Here is a 14,524-nt window from a genome sequence, read left to right as displayed (position 1 = left end):
AAAAAGCATCCTTCCCTTTTTCATTTCAAGAAAGGTTTTAATTGCTTGTAACTAAAAACCTGAAACTGCTTCACCTGCCTCTTCTTAGCACCGCTGAAATCTTTCCTGTGTTCGATCTATCTCTATGTTGTGTAGCCAAGAAAATAAAATATGTGCGATTGCGCCAATATAGGGGATAAAGGCAGAGTAATGGCCTCACTACCTCTGACGTATATGGGAGGTTTGGACCTGAGCCAGTTATTTACCCTCTCAGTGCTTCCAGGCAATTCCCCAAGATTGGTGGATGTAGAGAAACGGCCTAACTTCATTGGTGGATGGAATTTTCATACTGGGAGTTTTTTTTTTTTTTAAGTCTTAAAATAGCCACAAGATCAATTTTAATTATTATAGGTGATATGACTCTGGGGAGGAGGGTGAGCTTTTGTCCCTTGTTCTTGCTCTTCTTGCCTGGAATGCGAATCCTTCCTGTTCTTCCCTCTTATTTCTTGTATACAAATTCAACACATCCTATAGGGTCTGACTGATTTCACCTCATCCATAAAGTCTCCCTCAACTAATCTAGCCCATTCTAATCTCCCTTCTCTAAAGTTTTACTGTGCTTATAATTAATTATATTATCTGGTTGTTGGGTTTGTTTGGTTTTTAGGTAATCTGGATTAAGTGATTTAAGGTCACACAGCTAGTAAGGGTCTGAGGCTGGATTTGAATTTAGATCTTCTTGACTTATCCATTGCACCATCTAGCTGCCCCATATTATTTGTTTTTAATTGTGTCAAGTACATGTGTCATTGGGGCAGCTAGGTAGCACAGTAGATAGAACAGTGGGCTCAGAGTCAGAAAAACCTAAGTTCAAATCCAGTCTCAGACTCTTCCTAACTGTGGGATCCTGGGCAAGTCACTTAATCCTGTTTGCCTCAATTTCCTCATCTGTAAAATGAGCCAGAGAAAGAAATGGCAGACCACTCCAGTATCTCTGCCATGTCACTTGCTTAGAGATTCATTCATTATTTCTTTAGGTGAAGAAATTACATCTCTGAGAGTCCCCTGTTAAAGGAGAACTAGCCCTGGAAATACATTGTATATATAGTAAATGGCTAACAACCATTAACACCTTAGCATAAATTAGTTTATTCAGTAGATTGGTCAATAATCTAGCAAGGTTTTGCAAGCAAATCTTAGAGAGATGCAGGATTCTTGGCTCAGCAAGAAGGTCAATGAAATTCAGTTTTATGCTGATAGTAACAATCCAAAGTGTTTTTATGATGCCCTGTAGACTCTTTAGGGGGCAAAGACTTATGGTGCATCTCAACTACTCAGCACCGATGGAACCACTTTGATTAATGATAAGGACATGATCTCAGAAAGCTGGGCTGAAGACTTCCATAGCATTCTCAACATGTCATCATTAATCAATGCTGAAGCCACTGACTATATACCTCAGATTGAAGTTGAATCTATCTCTAGCTGAACTTCCAACTAAAGAACAGGTTTTTAACACCATTAAATTCCTCTTATGTCTCCAAGTGCCTGATACTGATCATATTCCAGCTGATATTTACAAGACAGAGAGTCCACTGCTCATACAAAAGCTGATAGAAAATTCCCAGTTGTATAGCAAGAGGAGGTAATCCCCGGGAGTTCAAGGATGCCTCCTTTGTCCATCTCTGTCAAGGAAAGGGAAATTAGGTTGTCCTGTGACATTTACAGGACAAGATCTCTCTCTCAGTCATTGCTGGCAGGATTCTTACCAGAGTCCTCCTTAATCAGCTGATCCTTCTCCTGGAATCTTTCTGAGAGCCAGCAAGGCTTCAGAAGGGCTGATAAATGGTCAATGTGGTGTCCAAGGCCTGACAACTCCAAGAGAAATGCCAGGGGCAGGACATAGGTCTCCACATAATGTTCATCTGATACCATCAGTCGTGAGGGCTTGTGAAGATCATGGCAAAGTCTGGCTGCCCAGAGAAGTTCATCAATATATTACGTCTGTTTCACAATGGCATGCTTGCATGAGTTCTGGATAACAGATGATGCCGGTCACCAATGGAGAGAAATAGGGCTGTGTGCTTGCGCCATGCTTTTCTGCATGATGTTTTTGGTGGTGTTGTCAGCTGCCTTCAACAAGTACAAAAACAGCATCAAGGTCAGCTACTGCACTGACAGTAAATTTATGACAGTAAATTATTTAACTCAAAAAGGCCACAAACCAAACTCACTAAAGTGAGAGGAGAATTGGTACACAACTTTTTGTTTGAAGATGATTGTGTACTCAGTGCAGCCTCTGAGACTGAGATGCAGCAGAGTATGGATTGATTCTGTCTTGTGCTAATTTTGACCTGACAATAAACACCAAGAAAGGTGGTTCTCTAAACCAGCACCACACCATCCATATGTGATACTATTAATTACAGCAAATGGAGACATTTTGAATGCTGCGGATAAATTCACTTACCTTGGTAGTGTGCTTTCCAGGGATGCATACATTGACAAAGAGGTTGACATGTGCATTGCCAGATATAGCTCAGTGTTTGGGAGGCTTTGAAGAAAAATATGGGAGAAAAGAGATATTAGACTGACCACCAAACTGAAGGTCTATAGAACCATTGTGTTGACCTCATTGTTGTATACTCATAACATCTGGACAATATACCGTCATACCAAGAAATTGAATCACTTACATTTAAATTGTTTTAAGAAGATTCTGAAGATCACCTGACAAGATAAGGCACCAGACACTGAAGTCCTTTCTTGACGTGAACTAACCAAACCCTCAAACTCTACTTCAGAGAGTACAACTGCAATGGGCTGGCTGCGTTACTTAAATGCCAAAGGCACATTTGCCTAAAAGACATTTTTATGGAGAACTCACATAAGGCAAGCTCTCACATGGAGGTCAGAAGAATCAATATACTCCCAAGGTCTCTAAAAACTTTGGAATCAATTGGGAGACCTAGGAGATACTGGCACAGGACACCCACCATGGCAACCTGCATCAAAGAAGGTACTGTGCTCTTTGAGCAAAGCAGAACTGTAGTAGCTCAAAAGAAACATGAGATGCACAAATTTAGAGCTATCTGCACTCCAAATGTTCACATGGACTCTTTGTGTCTGACCTGTGGTAGAGCCTTCTGAGTTGATACGGGTCTTATCAGCCACAGTTAGACGCATTGTACCTTGACCTCCATATAGTGATGTTATTCTGGTCCTCTTTGAGCATGAAGGACAACAACCAGTCTAGCAAGGTTGTATGGGGATGGGATTCAGGACTATGATGAGGAAAAAGGAAAAGTCATAACCATCGGGCACTCACTGCCTAGAGAATGCTGACTCTGGTGGGCACATATTTCCTGACATATGGTTCCCTGGGGGAAGCAGGTGGATAGCTTAGGGCAGGTGGGTGGGTACTTAAGCAGGAGAGGAAAGATGCTAAAAAGGGAAGGAGGAGGCTTCTTAATCTACTTGCTTTAGAATTGGAGGCTTCTCTGACTCCACTGTATTAGAAAGCACTGGAATCAGAGAGCAAGGTTTTAAAATTTTTTTTTAAATTTCTTTTTCTTTCAAACAAAAATCTATTTTTTTCTTCCTCCCACCTTTCCCAGTCCCTTATGGGATGGATGGGAAAGAAAGAAATATAAAACCCTTATAACCCTTGTAAATATACATAGTCAAATCAGACAGCTAATATTTGGTAAAACACTATGTGCACTGTACCAAGTCCTCAGAATATAAAGGAAAGCCAAAACAAAAACAATCCAATTCCTGATCTTAAGAAATTCACAATTTATGGGGCGGCTAGGTGGCACAGTGAGTAGAGCACTGACCCTGGAGTCAGGAGGACCTGAGTTCAAATCCAGCCTCAGACACTTGACACAAAAACTAACTGTGTGACCTTGGGCAAAGTCACTTAACCCCAGTTGCCCTCCAAAAAAGGCAAAAAAAAAAAAAAAAAATACAAAATTAAATGCAGGAAAAAACACAAAAAAAAAAAAAAAAAAACCCAACCCCAAAAACAAAACCCAAAACCTATGTACAAACAAGATATGTAAAGGATAAATTGGGAATCATCTCAGATGGAAGACACTAAGATTAAGCAGACCTGAGAAAGGTTTCTTGCTTGCCCACTCTCCTTAAATAGAGGTGCTGGGAAGAGCCCTGTGAGAAAAGGGAAGGGCCCCATGGTTTTAGGGTACTTCTGAAGTGTGGATTCTAGGATTGTACTGATCTTCCAGAATGAAAAGGTTTCTAGGGCATATTGGGAAAGTGTAGAGAAGTCCAGCCAGGTAAGGACTGAATAATTCAGTATAGCAATAAAATCACAAATTTAAAAAAAAATGACTCTTCATTTTTTTTTGCATGCACCCTTGATACATGATGCCGCATGCTATTTGTTACATGTGATTAATGATCTAAGTATACAGTGTGTGCTTTGCTTTGTAATTTGTATTTTAGAGTTTTGCATATGACTCATGGGTCTACTTTCCTGCAGGTAATCGTAAAATGGATAATATATATTATGTTTCTGCATATGTGCTGGCTATTCAGGGAGATTACTTGCATCTATGTCATTCATATACCAATCCATGTCTGTTTATGTCCCTACAAACTACGTCTATGCATCTGGTGTGACTTACCAGGACTACAAAGCACAGATTTGAGGGCTGGGAGGAACCTCAATGGTCACCTAGGCCAACCACACACAAAAGAATTCCAGTATAACATATGTGACAAGAAGCCATCTATCCCTCCTTGAACGCCCCCACTGGGGAGGCACCTACTACTCAGGGCAACTTGATCTGCTTTTGAATAGCTCTGATTGTTAGGAAATTTTCCTGACATTAGCCTGTGTTGCCTCTTCTCAGCTTTTATATGATGATTCTGTTTCTGTTCTCTGGGCTCAAAAAGGACAAAGCTAATCCTTATTCCATGTGACAATCCTGTAAATACATAGAACCCAACCATCATGTTCCTGCTGAGCCTTCTTTTCTCCAGGTTAAATGTGCTAGATCCTTGCGCCTATCCTCAAATGCCATGAACTCAAAGACCTTCACTATCCTGGTTGCCTTCTGGACACTCTCCAACCAATCAGTGTGCTTCTTAAATCATGGTATCCAGTACTGAATAGAGTTTGCTCCAGATGAGCTATGACAAGGGCAGAGTATACTATGATTATCACCTCCCTATTGCTGGAAAAAATGTTCTTTTTAACCCAGTCCAAGATTGCATTTGTTTTTTGGCTCCCATGTCATACTGCTGAGTCATTGAATTTGCAACCACTAAGACCTTCAGATCCTTTTCAGAACAATGGATGTCTCTTTATGCTTCCCAGTTTTACAGTTGTGAAGTTGATTTTTGCATGGAAGTGTAAGACATTACATTTATTCCTATTGAATTTTCTCTTTAGTTTCAACCCAGTTCTCTAGCCTGTCAAGATACTTTTGGATCCTGACTCTGTCATCCAGTGTGTTAGCTATCACATCCTGTACATGGATGCTATCTGAAAATTTCATAAGACTTACCAATGTTGGCAGCTTCACAGGAGAAACAGCAAGCAGAAGTGTCAGAGGAAGAGAGACTTCCAGCTGGGACACAGTCCTAGAAGCATAGATTGCCTTGGCCGTGCATGTTCCCCATGCATATGTCTTTTCCACCAGTGTTTCTTATTGGTGTATTTTGGGATAGCTGGTCAGTCAATAAATATTTATTAAGCATTTACTATGTGCCTGGCCTTATACTGAGCCCTGGAAATGCAAAGAAAGGCAAAGGACAGTCCCTGCTCTCAAAGAGCTCACAATCTAATGGGGAAATCAACAAGGAAACAAATCTGTACGAATAAGTTGTACATGATAGATAGGAAATATTTATACATAAATACAAGTTTTCATATATATAACTATATGATATATGGAATATATCATATAGTTATACATAACATAAATTGGAATATGAAAAGGAAGAAATAGCGATATAAATAGGAACTAGAAGAAAGGTACTAGAAATAAGAGGGATTGAGAAAAGTTTACTATAGAAGGTGGGATTTCAGCTGGAACTTGAAGGAAGCCAGGAAGGAGAGATGAGAAGGGAGAACATTCTAGGTATGGGGGACAGTCCAGGACAGTTGGTGAAAATGCCTTTAGTTGGGAGATGAGATTCTTGTTTGAGGAATAGCAAGGAAGTCAGTATCCCTGGATCAAAGGGTACATGGGGAATGGGGAGATATATAATATGTAAGACTATTGGAAAGATGGAGGAAGTGACTCTAGGTTATAAAGGGTCTTAATGGCAAACATAGGATTTTAAATTTGATCCTGGAAGTGATTAGGAGCCACTGGATTCAAGTGGGAGAAGCGGGAGGAAGGAAGCAATATGGCTTGACCTGTGCCTTAGGAAAATCACTTTGACAGCTGAATGAAGAATGGACTGGATTTGTGGCAGGTAGACCCACTTGCAACAGCAGTTTATTCCAATAGTCCCAAATAAGAGGCAAGAAGGATTGGTAACATATCAACATAAAAGGGTGGTAAAAGGGGGTGTATGTGAGAGATGTTATACAAGTAAAATTGACATGTATTGGCAACAGATTGGGTATAAGGGTGGGGTGAGAGGAAATGAGGAGTCTAAAATGATGCCAAAATTGAAGCCTGGGGAACTGGAAGAATGGTAGCACCCTCAATGGTAATAAGGATGTTTAGAAGGGAGCAGCATTTTGGAGGGAAAATAATGAATTCAGTTTTGAATGTACAGCATTTGAGATATCTACAGGGCATTTAACTTGAAATATCTGAGAGAAATTTGGAGATGTAAGATTGGAGGTCAGCAAGGATGTTGGGAGTGTATAAATAAATTTGAGAAAATCCATGGGAGTTGATGAGATCACCAAGTGAAATAGTATAGTGGGAGAAGCAAAAAGGGGCCAATTCAGAACCCTATGGGACACCCATGAATATTGGGTTGTGACCTGAAGGAAGAAAGCAAAGTGGTCTAAGAAAGAGTGGTCAGATATGTGGGAGGAGAACCAGGAGAGTTGCCTCCTGAAAACATAGACACAAGAGAAAGAAGATCAGAAGCTGCAGAGAGGGCAAGAAGGATAAAGTTTAAGAAAAGAATTTGGCAGTTAAGAGATCATTGGTAATTTTGAAGAGAACAGTTTCTGTTGAATGATGTTAGACTGTAAAGAGTTAAGAAGAGAGTTGTTCCTCCTTTCTTTTTGAAGAGGACCAGTGACATCAAGGGTAATGTCTTCACTTGTACCTCGATTGGACTTAAATGAAACAGAGCTGATTACTCTTCCAGAGTAATCAAAGTCCAGTGGCAGGATAAAAGTCAAGATGACTGGTGATGGCCTACAGTGTGGTGGATAAATCTTGGCATCTCCAGTGTGTGACTAAGCTCTAACTGTTCCAAAGTGCCTGTTTCCGCTGCTTTCATGGTCATTGGAACAAATTGTTCTCATCCACCCCTTCCACCGGAGAAAGTCTTCATGTGCTTGGAGTAGACATCCATCCCCCAAACTCATGGAGAGGTTTGAGGCCTGTTGGTTACTCTCAACCAAGTTTAGCCCATCTATCAAAATGGTTTTACCAAAGTATGGCCACTGTGCACGCTACAGCCTCTTGGAATCACAGGAGAGGAAGTGGAGGCAACCTTCTCAAGGAGTTTAGCCATACAAGGGAGGAGAGATGTGGGACAATAGCAGGGATAGATGGATCATGAGAGAGACATGGGCATGTTTGTAGGCAATACAGAAGAAACCAGCAGATGGGGAAAGATTGCCAATAAATGATAGAGTGGTGATGATTAAGGGGGCAATGTGGTGGAGGAGATGAGATAGAATGAGATCACTTGTGCATGTAGAAGGATTTGCCTTGGCAGGGAGTAGGGTCACCTCTATGTGTAAGAAAGGAGTAAAGAAGGAGATAGTGGCAGAAGGCATCTGAGAGATATGAGATGAGGGAAAAAAGGGGAGATTTTGGTAAATAGTCCCAATTTTTTTCTTCTGTAGAATATGGAAGATTAGAGGTCATGGTGTACATTTTTGTGTGTGAGGGGTCAAATTTTGCATACCGTTTATGGTGATATATTGTTAGCTAATTTTTTTTCTTTGAACTTCTGTGTTCTCTGGTTGGTCTGGTAAAAGAAAAATTCATGGAAGCTTGAGTTGTGGTTATGAGTAGATAATGACCTAAAGCATGCCTTGAATCTTGATTTTTTTTTTCCCCTGAAAGGCCCACAATTGAGGGGAGGAGGTCTGTGCTACATATTGGTTTAAGAACCTTGTTTAGTGACCAACAAGTGTACATATTATCTGGAGGAAAGGAATCATATCAATCTGACATTCTCACTGTAAATGAAAATTTACAACAGAGGAAATTTGTAATCAAGTAGAAGGATAATTTATAGGTTACCTTTGAAGAGACAAATAAAGGAACTGACATAGTTGGTTTTATCATGCATGCAAAAGCCACAAGAAATATCACTTCATGGGATTCTTGTTTATTTTTTATCAAAGTCCATGGCAAGAATTTTTGAGGTAAGGGTATGGGGTAAAGCATCTTTTGAATTTTTTCCCTTTTCAGACTTCGAATGGTTCCTTTTGTAAATAAGAGAGAAAAAGATGTGTGAATGTGTCCCTTTCAGTCTTTAAGTGGCTACATTTACAAATAAGACTTAAGAGGTGAAAAAGTAGAGATGTTGAGTAATTATTAGGCAAAATGGCCTGACATATCCTACAAAGATGCAAATTGGGGAAACATATTGAATTGTAGCCATAGGAGATGAGAATTCTTGATTCTTGATGGGTCTTATTGATATCTTTAAGGGTTATGGGATTTAAAGATCTCCCATGCCCCATGGACGTGCTGACATAGCAGAGCAAGAGAAAGTGAAAAGCCGAGCTAACGGTCCTGTGGTTGGCAGTTGGCGGCGGTTGCCTTTTTTTTTTTTTTGAGTTAGGACCCCTGCTGAGCACCGCCAGGGGCCGGAGCTGCTGGGAGCAGGACTTTCTGCTAAGGACTCCTGCTGAGGACTGCCAGGGGCCGGAGCTGCTGGGAGCGTGCTTCCAGGACGCTGGGTGGTTGCTGTGAGTGGGGAGAGGAGGACCTTTGCCTGAGGTAGCCTGTTCTGTTTTAAAGGCTTGAAAATGTGGGTGCTTTCTACTTTATCTACCTGTGCCAATATCATAACTACTCTGATGGCTTTCACTTTCTGGTTTTGGGACTCAGTCTTTTGGTATCTTAATAAATTTTCTAGTTTATTTCCCCATATGGTAAGCATGATGTATTTTGTGATGGATAATTATATCAGCATATTTGTAATCTCTATAGGCATTGTGAATATGGCATTGCTGATACAATATCAAATAGGAATCTTAATGATTTTTGTAGATTTATTTTGAATAGCTATTCATCATCTCAATTAGTTTCCCCAGTGAATCTCTTGGGTTTTACATAAGTACATCATTAAGTCATCTGAAAAGTCATCTGTTTCCTCTTTGCCAATGTTTATACTTTTGATTTTGTTCTTTTATTGATATAGCTAGCAATTCTAGAAATATATCAAATAACAATGGAGGAAAGAATTTTTTTTTAAAGTAATGATAGGGAAAGAGGAGCATCCTTACTTTATCCTTTTTTGTACTGGGAAAGCTTCTAGTATTTCTTAATTGCAAATAGCCTTAGACTTTGGCTTTAGTGCTATGCTTTTGATCATATTAAAGGACCTCTCAACACCTATGCATTTTAAGTTTTGATGTGTTTTTTTTTTTTAACACTGAGTACAGTATTTTTTCAAAGGCTTTTTTTCTGCATCTATTGAAATAACCATGTGGTTTGTGCTATATTTATTCTTCATGTGATTAATTATGATATTGTTTTACTAATATTTAACCATCCTTGCATCTGCATCTCTGCTATGAATCCAACTTGATTATAATGAAGTATTTTCTGGATGTTTCTATATTCTCTTTGTAATGATTTTATTTAAAATTTTACATTAATATTCATTAGTGAGATTAGTCTATAGTTCTCTTTGTCTGCTTTGTTTCTCAGTTGTTTCATATTAGGCCTATATTGTCTCATAAAAAGTAATTTGATAGAGTGCCCTTTATCTCCATTTTAGAGAATAATTTTTGTACCATAGATAATTGTTTTTTTTTTATTTTGATTTTACATGCATTTATAACCTGTGCCCTCCCAAATTAAAAACATTTATTTTAAAACTTTCATAATATATAAACACACACTCATACATTTTGCAGCAAAATAAGTTTCTTCAGGGGACAGCTAGGTGACACAGTGAATAGAGGACCAACCCTGGAGTCAGGAGGACCTGAGTTCAAATCTGACCTCAGACACTTAACACAAAAACTAGCTGTGTGACCTTAGGCAAATCACTTAACCCCAATTGCCCTCCAAAAAGCAAAACAAAAATAAAATAAAATAATAAATTTCTTCATTGATCATACCAAAGGTGTGTGGATGGATGGATGGATAGATAAATAGATATAAATACATATTTATAAAATCTCTCTTTCTCTTTTCTCCTTCCTTTCTTTCAAATCTCTCTAGTAGGAGGTAAATGGTACATTTTATCAGTCTTCTGGACTTGTCATTGCACTGATCAGAGTATTAAAGTCTTTCAAAGTTGTTTCTCTATAATACTGTTATTGTATAAATTGTTCTTCAATTTCTGCTCACTTTGCTCTGCATTCGTTCATAAGGGTCTACCCAGTCTCCTCTGAAATTGTCTATTTCATAATTTCTTGTGGACAATAATTTATTAAATTAGCACAACAGCAATTTGTTTAGCCGTTTCCCAACAGGAGGACATCCCCTTAATTTCCTTTTTTTTCCACCATGAAAAGAGCTTCTATAAATATTTTCTTATATACTTTCTCCCTTTCCTCTATCCTTGACCTCTTTAAGGTAACTGTCTAGTAGTGGTATATGATGGGGTACCTGGGGTCTAGGTCGGACCAACTTGTGGAGCCAGTCTGTGAAGTTGTAATTTGTCCTTTCCCGCCCTTGAGATCTGCCCCTTCCCCCTATCCCACATTCCATCTAGGCAACACCCTTCGACCCCTTTGGTTCTTACTTAATCTCTTCATTTCTCCTCTGGCCTGGCCCACACCCCCCCCTTTTGCCCTTGCCGTCTATCTCCTTAATGACCTGGCCCAAATCTTATCTAAACTATCTAGGCACTAAAGTCACATGCTCCTCTTGGTCAGCTCTGACCTTTGTCTATGCATTGAGGCCCCTCCTGTCAGGTCAGCCCTGATAATGGCAGCCCTACCCTTTAAAAGTAAAAGTATGTACCCCTCTCACTCGCAGGTCCCCTAAAGGACTCTTGCCCGCTGTAATGGCATATTAATAAACTTTTTCAACTCTAACTCCAAGCAAGGCTGAGCTGAATTCTTTCCAGATGCCCTGTTGAATCTATTGGGATCCCCCCCCCCCCCCCCCCATCAGTATAGAGGAGTCAAAGGGTATTCGTAGTTTACTAACTTTCAGGTTATAGTTCCAACTTTCCAAAATGGCTGGACCATAGTATCTGTTTTCTAATGGCCCCTCCAATACTTATCACTTTCCTCATTTTTCATCTTTGCCAGTCTGATAGATGTAAATGGGGCAGATAACATGTACAAATATAAGAATATTTAAAAATTTGTATATTATTATACATTTTGTATATTTTATATATTCACGGGGAAAAACGTATCAGCGATAGAGGGATTAGGAAAGATTTCATGTAGAAAATGACAAGAGTTTTGAATTCTAAAAGTCCTGAGTTTTGAATTGTAACAGAGTTTTGGAGATAGAGGTGAGGAAGGAGTGCATTCCATAGGCACACAGGATGAAGTACTGCTCATGAGAAACAGCAGAATGGCCAGTTTGATAGGATTATAATGTACACAAAATGGAGCAATATTTAACAAGACTATAAAGGTAGTTTGGAGCTAGGTTGTGAAGTTCTTTCTTCAGAAATCAAGTAGATGAGTGTCTATTTGACTAGGAGGCAGTATGGAATAGTAGATAGAGTACTGGACTTTAAGTCAGAAAGATCTAAGTTTGAGTCCTGCCTCAAATAATTATGTAGCCTTGGGCAAGTCACTAACACTCTCTGGGCCTCAATTTCCTCATCTATAAAATGAAGAGGTTGGATCTGATGTACTTTAAGACCCCTTCTAGTTCTTGCCCTATGAACCGATGGTCCAAAAGACAACAGGGAACTGTTGGAGTTTCTTGAATAGGAAAGTGATATGTACTTTAGGAAATACTTTACCATCTGGGTGAAATGGAGCAGGGAGAGTCTTAGGTCAAGGAGACCAGATAGATGGCTATTGTGCCAAGATGGCTGTACCACCCAGCTCCCACACCACTGCTCCAAGAAAACCTGTAACATCAAGTCAGACAGAATAACAATCAAGAAAGCCAGTGGAAAATGGTAGTAATTGACTTCTTCCACTTTATACCATCCCCATGAGCCATCCATAAGCCCAAAGGCAATAGGAAAGGGAGCTGACCACAAAGCTCCAGTGATGTAGGCAAACAATCGAAATCTTCCATCACAATCAGCAATAGACCAGAGATACTTAGAGGTTTGGAAGCAACAATAGCAGAAGGCTTCCTCATGATCAACAAAATCAGGAAGCCCCAACATGGTCAAAGAAACCAGAGAAGTAGTTCAAGTACCAAAGAACTGCAGACAGGAGCACCCAAGACCTGGGAACTTCTTACAGTCCTGAGAAGGAGATCTCAGAATACAATATTCCAAAAGACAAAAGATAAAGGCTTACCACCAAGATTAATTTATCTTGAAAGGCTGGGTGTCATCCTATAGGAGAAAAGATTAAATGGAATTTAAGACTCTCAAATATTTCTGATGAAAAGACCAGGGCTGAGTAACTTTGAAACACAAGAACCAAGAGAAAGCTAGTAAAGTAATATTATTTGAGTAACTGGGGGGTACTATATGATGTAGTGCTAACATTCTAATAGGGAGAGAAGGAACAAGAACCTTAATCTCTTGAAAGGGAGTTAAATAAGGAAAACAGAGAGCTTTCCCAGGACAAAAAAGGATAAAGTGAGGACGCTCCTCTTTCCCTATCATTACTTTAAAAAAAATTCTTTCCTCCATTGTTATTTGATATATTTCTAGAATTGCTAGCTATATCAATAACAGAACAAAATTTACAAAAGCCCTAACACAGAATTCTCCTCCACCTTCCTTCTGACCCTTTTCTTCCATTGGTGGGAAGTCAGGTGCACAATCTAAGCACAGCAATCTACCTCAAGTACCAGAACAAGGAAACAGTAGACCACCCAATGTACATTTGAGAAAGCTCTTCTGTCCTTATTTGGCATATCTTATGCTGAGGGGTCACTGAGGAGAGGGGTGACGCCCTACTGCTCTGACTTTTGAGTCCTTGTAAATCATGTGATTTCTGGTGAAGGGGAACTCAGGGCCTGTTTCCCACAAAAAGCTTTATTAGATTTTAGAGTATAGTCTGAGAAGTTTTCACCTCTCTCACTCAATCCCTCCTCTTATATCTTTGCTTCCTGAAAACTTCTCACACTTGCTGATAAGGCCCTTCTACAATCTCATCTTCCTCAGTTTCTAGACCCTCAGGGCAAGGCCTGTCCTTCTGGTCAATTGGGGCCCACCCTTGTCTTTTTAACACTATCAATTGTACAGTCCCCTCAGTTGTCCCTTCTAGCCTTATCATTTTGGACATAGTGCTCCGGACTCTTCCAGTAATCAATTGTATCATTCAGGGGAGGCATATTGGAAGTAGGGTGATGCTACTTATGGCTATCAGTAAAAACCAAAGGGCCTGTTTCCACCAACTTTCCCCAAACCAAGACCACAATGAGGTGTCAAAGGAAAACTTCCAGGTCTGGATGGGCACATGAGCCAATTTTCAAATATTTTGGGTAATATCTTTTACCAACTGCCCATTATCATTTATCTTCATACATCAGTTAGAGAGATTTAGCTTTCCACATACTCCCCCTTCTGCTGCTAAGAGATAATCTAGAACTAACCTATGTTGGAGGACTATTTCTTGAGTTTGGGTGGCCTCATTAGCCAGGAGGTCTATAGCCCATGCTGTTTGATTGGTAATGATTTCCACTACTGCCTGTAACCTAATTAATCTGTTAAGTATATAGATGGGTATCCTGCACCCCCAGCTCCCATCTTGTGCCCAAGTGGCTGGCCCACATGTCTGAATTCTTTTGGGGGGGCCAAGTGTCACCCCAGCCATTGGTATCACTCGTGTCAGTCAGGGTAGTATCAAGACTTGTACCTTTCTTTGTCTTCCTCAAATCATCATACAGCCTTATATCCAACTGACCTCCATCCTGGTCTGGTAGGAAGAAAAACTTTGGCCTGACCAGTCCTATATAGCAAATGCCAGCCAAGTTGAAAGGTAGGTGAGTGTAAGCAGTTAGCCCACAAATCCAGTAATGACCTCTTAAAGCAGGCTGTTCCCCTGAATATATGATCAGTTCATTTTCCTTAAAAGGCAAAT

At 39.9% G+C, this 14,524-nt stretch overlaps 1 protein-coding gene across 1 annotated transcript in view; it reads left to right on the top strand.

The window, feature by feature from the left end:
• The first annotated feature begins 6,197 nt into the window (after positions 1–6,197).
• RBPJ (recombination signal binding protein for immunoglobulin kappa J region) overlaps positions 6,198–14,524 on the top strand; it is a 460,166-nt gene continuing 451,839 nt past the window's right edge. Inside the window, exon 1 of the mRNA XM_069068895.1 lies at positions 6,198–6,202. The gene's annotated coding sequence lies outside the window, so the exon portion shown is untranslated. The remainder of the gene's footprint in view (positions 6,203–14,524) is intronic.

The sequence above is a fragment of the Petaurus breviceps genome, unplaced genomic scaffold, assembly GCF_028583685.1.
Source record: "Petaurus breviceps papuanus isolate PSGF00001 unplaced genomic scaffold, PetGlider_PUasm1.0 140, whole genome shotgun sequence".
NCBI classification, from domain to species: Eukaryota; Metazoa; Chordata; class Mammalia; order Diprotodontia; family Petauridae; genus Petaurus; species Petaurus breviceps.
The sequence above is the reverse complement of the archived record's forward strand: the minus strand, read 5'-3'. Positions and strand labels throughout refer to the sequence as shown.